This window comes from Apium graveolens, chromosome 4, assembly GCF_009905375.1.
Source record: "Apium graveolens cultivar Ventura chromosome 4, ASM990537v1, whole genome shotgun sequence".
NCBI lineage: Eukaryota > Viridiplantae > Streptophyta > Magnoliopsida > Apiales > Apiaceae > Apium > Apium graveolens.
This window is the reverse complement of record NC_133650.1, coordinates 192,715,309-192,726,278: the sequence shown is the minus strand read 5'-3', so window position 1 is coordinate 192,726,278 and position 10,970 is coordinate 192,715,309. Positions and strand designations below refer to the sequence as shown.

General features: G+C 39.1%; 1 non-coding gene across 1 annotated transcript; it reads left to right on the top strand.

Annotated features, from left to right (window-relative positions):
* Window positions 1-4,693: 4,693 nt before the first annotated feature.
* On the top strand, window positions 4,694-4,800 carry LOC141722175 (small nucleolar RNA R71). The gene has a single exon (XR_012575200.1). It is a non-coding gene; the product is annotated as a small nucleolar RNA R71 (small nucleolar RNA).
* Window positions 4,801-10,970: the final 6,170 nt, after the last annotated feature.

Sequence of the window (10,970 nt, the reverse complement as noted above, 5' to 3'; positions counted from 1 at the left end):
CATGTCCCCATAGTAGTGCTTCAATCGCTGACCGTTAACCTTGAATGCTTGGTCCGAATCATTCTCAAAAATTTCCACCGCTCCATGTGGAAACACAGTTTTGACAATAAAAGGTCCAGACCACCTTGATTTCAACTTCCCAGGAAAAAGTCGGAGCCGAGAGTTGAATAAAAGAACTTGTTGCCCTGGCACAAATAACTTAGGATGTAGCTTCCTATCATGCCACCTCTTCACCTTTTCCTTATACATTTTGTTATTCTCGTACGCTTGAAGTCGAAATTCATCAAGTTCATTAAGCTGAAGCATTCTTTTCTTACCAGCTGCATCTAAATCCAGGTTCAATTTCTTCAATGCCCAGTAGGCCTTATGCTCAAGCTCCGTCGGTAGATGACATCCCTTACCGTACACCAACTGAAACGGTGACATCCCAAGTGGAGTTTTATATGCTGTTCTGTAAGCCCAAACAGCTTCATCGAGCTTTAAAGACCAATCCTTCCTTGACGGACAAACAACCTTCTCTAGAATACGCTTTATCTCTCTGTTAGACACTTCCACTTGACCATTTGTTTGCGGATGATAGGCAGTAGCTACTCGATGATTCACATTATAACGCTGCATCATAAAAGTGAACTTACGGTTGCAAAAATGCGATCCTTCATCACTTATGATTACCCGAGGTGTTCCAAACCTTGTGAAAATTTGCTTATGAAGAAAATTTAGCACTGCCTTTGCATCATTTATCGGTAAAGCTTTAACTTCGACCCATTTTGAGACATAATCGACTGCCAGCAAGATGTACTGATTATTGCAAGACGCGATAAAAGGCCCCATGAAATCGATTCCCCATACATCAAAGACCTCGACTTCAAGCATCACATTTAATGGCATTTCATCCTTCCTTGACAAATTTCCCACTCTTTGGCAACGATCACACCTTAAAACAAACTGATGAGCATCCTTGAACAAAGTAGGCCAGAAAAAACCTGCTTGAAGACTACGAGCTGCCGTCTTCTCACCTCCATAGTGTCCCCCATAAACCGTGGAATGGCAGTCTCGTAATATCCCCTCCGTCTCACAGAACGGGATACATCTCCTGATGATCTGGTCAGCTCCCTGTCTAAACAAATATGGTTCATCCCACATATACCACTTCACCTCATACAGAAACTTCTTCTTTTGGGCGGATGTTAAATTAGGAGGCATTATGTTGCTGACGAGATAGTTTACAATATCTGCAAACCATGGTTCTTCCTCCTGAATTGCAAGCAACTGCTCATCCGGAAAAGATTCATTGATTAACGTCCTATCTTGTGAAGTAGAATCGGGATTCTCCAACCTAGAGAGATGGTCAGCTACTTGATTCTCAGTACCTTTTCTATCTTTGATCTCTAACTCAAATTCCTGAAGTAAAAGCACCCAACGAATGAGTCTCGGCTTCGAATCCTTCTTAGAAACCATATAGCGAATAGCTGCATGATCAGTGAATACTGTTACTTTCGTACCAAGCAGATTAGATCGAAATTTCTCAAAGCCAAAGACTATAGCCAAAAGCTCCTTCTCAGTAGTGGTGTAGTTCAATTGGGCACCATTTAAAGTCTTACTCGCATAGTAGACCACATGGAAGAGATTTTTCTTGCGCTGTCCCAGAACTGCACCTACCGCATAATCACTCGCATCACACATCATCTCAAATGGTTCTGTCCAATCTGGTGCTGTAATGACTGGTGCCGTGATCAAACTCTCCTTGAGAGTCTCGAATGCTGCCAAACATTCATCATCAAATTTGAAAGGCACATCTTTCTCAAGCAAATTACACAACGGCTTAGATATCTTTGAAAAGTCCTTGATGAATCGCCGATAAAAACCCGCATGACCAAGAAAACTACAGATTCCTTTCACAGAATTAGGTGGGGGAAGATTTTCAATGACTCCCACCTTGGCCTTGTCCACCTCCAGACCCTTGCTAGAGACCTTATGCCCAAGGATAATGCCTTCACACACCATAAAATGACATTTCTCCCAATTAAGCACCAAATTAGTTTCCACGCATCTTTTGAGTACGGTGCGCAGATTATTCAAACATTCATCATATGAGTGTCCAAAGACGGAGAAGTCATCCATGAAAACTTCGACGTTATTTCCAATCATGTCAGAGAATATAGCCATCATACATCTCTGAAAGGTGGCCGGTGCGCCACATAACCCAAACGAAACTCTGCGAAAAGCAAATGTGCCAAATGGACAAGTGAAGGTAGTCTTTTCCTGATCCTCTGGTGCAATACAAATCTGATTATACCCGGAATAACCATCCAGAAGACAAAAATACTCATGTCCCGCCAATCTGTCAAGCATTTGATCAATAAATGGAAGAGGGAAGTGATCCTTCCTTGTGGCTTTGTTCAATTTTCTATAATCCATGCATACTCTCCATCCTGTAACTGTTCGAGTAGGGATGAGCTCATTCTTTTCATTTGCGACCACAGTGATACCTCCCTTCTTAGGTACACATTGTACGGGGCTCACCCACGAGCTGTCAGAAATAGGATAAATGATGCCTGCATCTAGCCATTTCAGAATTTCTTTCTTCACCACCTCCTTCATGATGGGATTCAGTCGTCGCTGCTGTTCCACAGTTGGCTTACTACCTTCCTCTAGCAGAATTTTATGCATACAATATGAAGGACTTATCCCCTTGATGTCTGCTATGGTCCATCCAATAGCCGATTTGAATTCTCTCAAAATCCTTAAGAGCTTGTCTTCCTCACTACCTGAAAGGTCAGATGAAATAATAACAGGTAACGTAGATGAATCACCTAAAAAAGCATACCTCAAGTGTTCAGGTAATGGCTTGAGCTCCAAGGTAGGTGCTTCCTCTATTGATGGTTTGAGCTTCCCTTCAGCGTTCTTGAGGTCAGAAGTACCAAGAGATTCAAATGGTATATCCAGCTTTCGCTTCCATGGAGAAGCATTCAGATATTGTAATTGCTCGTTGCTATCTTCATCATCTCTGTCAAAATCCCCCACTAAGGCCTTTTCCAATGCATCAGACATTAGCATGTGATCGAGTTCCGAAGTAACCGCAGTATCAATCACATCCACTTTTAAGCACTCCTTATCTTCTGTAGGGAATTTCATTGCCTTGAATACATTGAAGGTCACATCCTGATCTTGGACCCGCATAGTAAGTTCACCTTTTTGCACATCTATCAAGGTACGGCCAGTAGCCAAGAAAGGCCTTCCCAAGATTATGGGAATCTTCTTATCTTCCTCAAAATCCAGAATAACAAAATCTGCAGGAAAGAAGAGCTTATCCACTTTGACGAGCACATCCTCAACTATGCCCCTTGGGTAAGTAATGGAACGGTCAGCCAATTATAGTGACATGTACGTGGGCTTTGGATCAGGAAGATCCAGCTTTTTAAAGATCGACAACGGTATCAGATTAATGCTTGCTCCCAAATCACAAAGGCACTTGTCAAAAGTTAGATTGCCAATGGTGCAAGGAATGGTGAAGCTTCCTGGATCTTTCAGTTTTGGTGGTAACTTTTGCTGCAGAACAGCGCTACATTCTTCCGTGAGAGCAACGGTTTCAAGGTCATCCAGTTTCACCTTCCTTGAAAGAATAGTCTTCATAAACTTTACATAACTAGGCATTTGTTCAAGAGCTTCAGCGAAAGGTATATTGATGTGAAGTTTCTTGAACACCTCCAGAAACTTCCCGAACTGTCTATCCAGCTTTTGTTGCTGCAATCTCTTAGGAAAAGATGGTGAAGGATAGAGCTGTTTCTCCCTTGTATTAGCCTCAGGCAGAGTGTGTTCAACAGTAGTCTTCCTTGGTTCCGCCGCTTTCTCCTTTTGCTTAGATTCTTCATCTCTAACTTCAGCTTCGACTTCCTTTGCCTTTTCAGCATCAACCACTTTTCCAGACCTTAAGGTAATAGCCTTGACTTGCTCTTTAGCTTCCTTCCTGCCTGGTACTTCCGTGTCACTGGGAAGAGTGCCAGGTTGACGATTGAGCACTGCATTGGCTAATTGACTGATTTGATTTTCCAAGGTCTTGATAGAAACCACCTGACTCTTGCACAACAGCTTAAGTTCCTCAAAATCCGCACTAGCAGGTGCAGCTGCACTTCCCTGTTGAGGATATGATTGCCTTGTAGCATACTGCTGTGGTTGCTGGAATCCAGGTGAGTTAAACTGTTTACTCACTCCTTGCTGATATGGTGGCTGAATAGCATTCTGATTATTCCCCCAGCTGAAATTTGGATGATTTCTATTGTTAGGATCATAGGTCGCTGGCACAGGCTGCTGTTGTCGCTGATAATTATTCACATACTGAACAGATTCGTTGACAAGAGAACACTGATCCGTAGCATGAGAACCTGCACAAAGCTCACAAACCATAGCTATTTGATTAACTCCATACGTAGCCAGAGAATCAACCTTCATTGATAGCGCTTGGAGCTGGGCTGCAATAGCGGTGGCTGCATCAACTTCCAGAATACCTGCTACCTTGCCTGACATCATCCTCTGAGTTGGGTTTTGATGCTCATTTGCAGCCATCGTCTCTATAAGATTATACGCCTCAGTATAGCTTTTAGCCCATAAGGCTCCTCCAGCTGCTGCATCGAGCATGGGCCGAGATTGGGCCCCCAAACCATTATAGAAACCAGTGATCACCATCCAATCCGGCATTCCATGATGTGGACATTTTCTCAACATTTCCTTGTAGCGTTCCCAAGCCTCGCACATAGATTCTGTAGGTTGCTGCGCAAACTGAGTAAAAGCACTCCTCATAGCAGCAGTCTTTGCCATTGGATAAAACTTCACCAGAAACTTTTGCGCAAGATCTTGCCACGTAGTGATGGACCCAGCTGGTTCAGAATGTAACCAGTCTTTAGCCTTGTCCCTTAGTGCGAATGGGAAAAGCCTCAACTTGATAGCCTCATCAGTCACGCCATTATACTTAAAAGTGCTGCAGATCTCGACAAAATTCCTTATGTGCATGTTGGGGTCTTCAGTTGCCGCTCCTCCAAAAGAAACAGAATTCTGCACCATCTGAATAGTGCCCGGCTTGATTTCAAAGGTGTTAGCTTGAATAGCCGGATGAAGGATGCTTGACTGAATGTCATCAATTTTAGGCCGAGAAAAATCCATAAGAGCTGGATCAGCTTGAACAATACGATCTCCCATGTTTACTGGTTCTTTCTGCTCAGTTCCTGAATCCGAATCCTCAAAATCTAACTTCTCCGGAATATCAAGAACTTCGTCTGTCTCCTCAGCTGTATCTAAAGTCCTCTTGCGAGCACGGAACGAGTTTGCATAAATGCTTGCTAAAGTACCTGAAACACAACCGGAAAAAATAAGTAACTACTACGTCCTAATCACTGAGTCCTAATGACCAATGATGGTAAGTACATAAACTAAACAAATACGCCGAGTCCCCGGCAGCGGCGCCAAAAACTTGTTAGGGCGAAAACACGCGCTAATATTCACGCAAGGATACGCGTTCGCAAGTAATATAGAATATTTTCTAGTTCGTTCCCTCAGAGACTGTAACACCCCCAGATCCGGGGTCGGGGATCCGGGTCGTCACGAGTTCCATTTCCCTTAATAACACCCAATCTTAATAATTACTCAACTACTCTGTACTGTGACCCCACCATAAACACACACACCACACGTTATAGTCTCAGAGATGAAATTTAAATAAGTACAAGTCTTTGAATCCACCATTTAAAAGTTATTACAACCCAAAATGATTACTTGATAAATTTACAGTTAATTGCCATTATCTGCCACAAGTTATAATTATACATAATTTGATTCTCAAAAGTAGATGGTCTGAACTACAATGGATCTACCTCTGCAGCTATAGCAGCTACAACATCATCGGGAAGACGCGGGACGCTTCCCACGCGCTTGCGCTGGGTCTGCTGGAGTCTGGCCATCTCTCCTAACTGTTGTTGTGTGATGAAGAAATAAAGCAAGAGTGAGCCTTACAGCTCGCAAGATAATACATAGTGATAACAATAATATAAGTATCTAAATGGATACTTACTAGAATCTTTTATCGTGTGTAAGATAATTACTAGTATATACTTACTAGTATATGAGCCTTCTCATAGTACTCATGAAAGTCTTGGTCAAAAGAAATGAACCAAGTTTGATATCTTAATGCGATGAAGTCGCAAAATATTCAGTATATATACATATATACTTTTCAAAATATTGGAAGTCCTCTTCCATGCATAATATACACAAAATCCCAGTGTATAACTGTATATATAAAAAAAATATCGTTGCAAGGTGATCTCATATATCTAACCTTGTCTCAACGTTTTTCTGAAAATCTTTGTCATTCATAAGACAATTATTAACTAGATATAAGTTTAAAAGATGAAGTTACAAGATACTCCAATATACTTATATCTTTTTCCAAATACTACTTGAACTACCACCGTTCAAGTTATAATTAACTTCAAAAGTTCATCACACTGATGAGACTACAAGATAAGACTTGAATAGATTCAATCTTTGAAATATTTTGAAGAAAATGAAGTTATGATATACTTTATTTAGTCCCGATATATATATAACCACATATATATACCCCTTTCAACATTTCCTGAAACCTCTGTTATGTAAAGTATGAACAGAGTTTGAAACATCCAATGAATTTTGGAAAGGAAAAGAATTTTGGCATAAACCCGATATCTCGCTGATCAGGCAAAGATACCAATAAGTAACCTTTTCTACTGTAGATGGATGAATTCCTCACCGGTCATCACCCTGGCCGCATTAGGACCTCGCGCTAGACCGTACCCCGGCCCCTCACGCGTTGATGGACTGCCACCCAGCCACTTACACAATAATAGACCGTACCCCGGCCTGTCGCTTATGCCGACTCAATGAGATGGGCTTACTTCCGGAACGTTGGGCAAGTAATCAATTCATTTACCAAATCTGCAACCTCGTTGCGAATATAAAATACACCACAGAGCCGGATTCCACAGGTTTTGAGCGAGTATTTAAATCCCCTTTAAAAAGGAAGATCTTAAATATAAAAAAAGGAGTTTTGGGATCCGCTCTGACTTTTAAAAATCATTTTGAAGACTCGAAAACACTTTAAAGAGTGTTTGGAGTAAGGCTGATTTAATGAAGTAAATCAGTCCCCAGAATATTAGAAAATATCTGAATATTATTAATTAAATAATATTCCCATAAAGAATAATCTTTATAAAAATAATTGAAGTAGAAGTATTAAAATTTATACTTGAAACGAGTATTAAATAACCAAAGATATACTTATATGAAAGTATTATCTTTATTTGAATAATCGAAAATAAGTTTGATTATTTACACCTTATTCTTTAATAAAATAAAGAATATATCTCAGCAAATAATCGGAGTCATAGATCCTCAAATGAATATTCAAATAATATTCAATAAATAAAATAAGCTGAGTCATAATACCTCGAATGAATATTATAAATAATATTCATTAAATAAAATAAAGGAGTCATACATCCTCAAATGAATATTCAAATAAATAATATAAAAGAGTCATAAGCCCTCGAATGAATATTCAAATAATATTCAATAAATAATAAAAGGAGTCATACGCCTTCGAATTATATTCGAAATAATATTTAATAATAAAATAAAGTTTCAAGTTATCGAATAAACCTTATTCGATTAATAGTTTAGAAAACTATAACCATACATATATATAAATATATATATATATAAATATCCATATCCATATATATAAAATCTACTCGGGATCCTCGACTCCCGGTTTTTGAAAATATTTTCACCTTTGGGTCCCTATACTAAGGGTATATGCAAGATACCGCTATCCTCTAGCATAGGTATTATCAACTGAACCAACAGATATATATTTCAAGAATATGAAACAGGCATGCATATATACCATATCACATGCTACAATATATCGCAAGAATTTGCTAAATAACCAATATGCATTTATTGCAAGATCATGCATATACAAATGTATACATCACAACAACAGTATAACGGATAGAATACTTGCCTGAGTGCTCCCGGATAGACTTAGGCTTAGAGTGGGTCCGATAACCTATGAACAACAACATAAGTCGGAATTAAACCCCGGTCGCTTAAGAAACTAGACTTTAACCATTTAGAGTCCTAATGTTCGCTTTTGCGCTTAACGGTTTACTTAAGTCGCTCGAGTACTCTCGGCTCCACCATTTTTAATAAATTAACCATTAAGGGTTTTATGGCGATTCTTTCGCGAGTACCTTACCAACTACCTAATCCACCTTACATAATTGTTTCATACTCCAATTAGTCCTTTAAGGTCTTTAACCAAGGTTTCAAAGTAAGGCGAGGGGAAATGTTTCGTTCGCGAAACGCCGTTACTTAAAACGGTCGTTTTTCCTAAACCGTACATCGGAATCAAACGAACTACATATCAAAACGAATCTCGTAACATGAGCTATCTAAACATGGCAGTGGTCATAATCTAGCAGGGGGTTCTCGGGTCCTAATGTTATGCACAAAAACAGTCCAAAGAAAATCGGACATTACGACGGCTATGTTTACGCGATTTCCCAAAATTTTACCAACCAATTCAACCACCAATCAATCCCAATTCACAACCCAATCAAAACTCCATCCATACTTTATCATAACAGCCCCAACAACTCAACATTAACAATTTATACTATTCTTTATCATGAATTTAAACTACACTTAAGTTCATTAATCAACAACCAAGATTTACAACTCCAAAAACAACCCAAAACCAACTAATCTCTACATACACAACCATCAAGCCTCTCATGAACTATATTACTCATATTATGCTCTTAACATTCAATAACAAATCTTGGTTAAGAGATTATACCTTCCTTGAAGCTTTTAATCCATGAAAGATCCTTGGAATGTCCATGGAAGCCTTAATATATGCTTAAGCTACCTTGACCTTGCAAATAAAATCAAGAATCACAAATTTGTTCTTGAAAGTTACTATTCACCCTAAACTAAAATGATTTGTTTGAGATAGAAAACCTTTGATTCAAGCACTCAAACTACTTGCTCTTCTTAGTTATGAAATATAGGATCCAAAGAAACAAACCTTATAATTTTCCATGGAGTATAGCTTGTGTTTTGAATTTCTAATTCACCATTTTGGTGAAAAATTCGAAATGAAGAAGATGAAAAGGGGGGAGAGAGAAGCTTGCTTTGTTTTCTTGATCTTTGTGCATAAAAAGCTTGGTTGATATCCTTTTGTTTTGTTAATTACCTTTTAACCATGGTAAAATTTGTGTGGCTTGAAATCAACCAACAATACCTTCCCTTTGGTCATGCTTATGTCATCCTCCTATGTCATCTTCCCACACTTGTCATCTTCTTGTTGGTGTGGTGACATCATCATCACTAACCTCTTTGATTAGCTCTTAATTACTTGGCTAATGACCGCTGATCTGTTATACGGTTCACTTAACTTTCGTTCTCGTTTATCGTTTGAGGGATCATACCCGGGATCTTATTACTTGGGTTCCCTTAACCTTTCTCAATACATTATATTCCTTTTATGATCCTCTCTTATAATCCTTGAATTTAAATCCTTTTAATCATGTTACCTTATACTCAATTCTTTCCGTATCTAGTGGATTTTCGGGAAAAATCAAAGTGTTCGGAATTGGATTCTGACGATCTTTACATACACTTATATACCATATAGAGTACTAATAAAATCTCAGAATATCCATAACAGAACCCCTACATAGTGTGGCATGAAAAGTTTTCTCATTCAGAAAAAACACTATTCATAAGGGTTTCAAAAATTTCCAAAAATTGGGGTTATTACAGTCTCCCCTCCTTAAAAGGATTCCGTCCCGGAATCAGATAGAAAATGAACAGGGATACTCTCTTAGCATTGCACTTTCTAACTCTCAAGTAAATTTTCCCATATTGTGGTCCTACCACCAAACTCTGCCTAGTTTGATAACCCTTCTCCTAAGCACTTGTTCCTTTTTCACTCTATACCCTTCCTGGTTGCTCCATATAGGTTACGTCGGGTTGCATGTCTATGTGCTCATATGCCCCTATTTATCTGGCATTCGAATTACTCTTCCTTAACATTGATACGTGGAATACGTTATGAACTTGTTGCAGGTTCGGGGGTAAGGCTAGCTCATATGCTAACCTCCAAAACGTCTTAATATATCCGAGGGTCCAACAAATTGTAGACTTAGCTTTCCTTTCTTTCCGAGCCTCATCAATCCTTTCCAAGGGATACCTATAACATTACTAGGTCCCCTATTTCGTACTCTTTATCCTTTCGTGTCAAATCAACATACTTCTTATGTCCATCTTGGGCTACTACCAGCCGTCCTCTGATTAGATCTATCATATCCTTGGTCCTTTAGACCACTGCTGGTCCGAGCATCTTGCGCTCTACAACTTCATCCTAACATAAGGGAGATCGATATTGTCTTCCCTCAAGGATCTCATAAGGCGATATCTCAATACTGACATATGATCTATTGTCGTAAGAAAACTCAATCCGTGTTAAGTGATCATTCCAATTTCTTTCAAGTCTATTGCACAGACTCTCATTATAGCTTTTAGCATTAGAGCTTTTGCTTCTCAATACCCATTCTTTTCGAGTTCGTAATCGCTACTACCTTCCGTTCCTAATATTATACTGGTTATACTTTTGCTCGTTAGCGTTCTATAACCTTTTAATAACCATGCCAACCTTAGTATCACGAATGTGCTTCCATTCTGAATACCGCCATAACTTTACTACTCCTTTTTCAGATGTTTCTATTTTCTAAAATTTGATCAATCATATAGAAGTAAAGGAATTTGTTGAGAGATCACTATGATCATGAACACTTGTTATATCGCATAGTTAGTACAGAAGGTGGCCAGCCTTTAGTACTTGACAAGCAATTAAACAATAGCTGGTATCC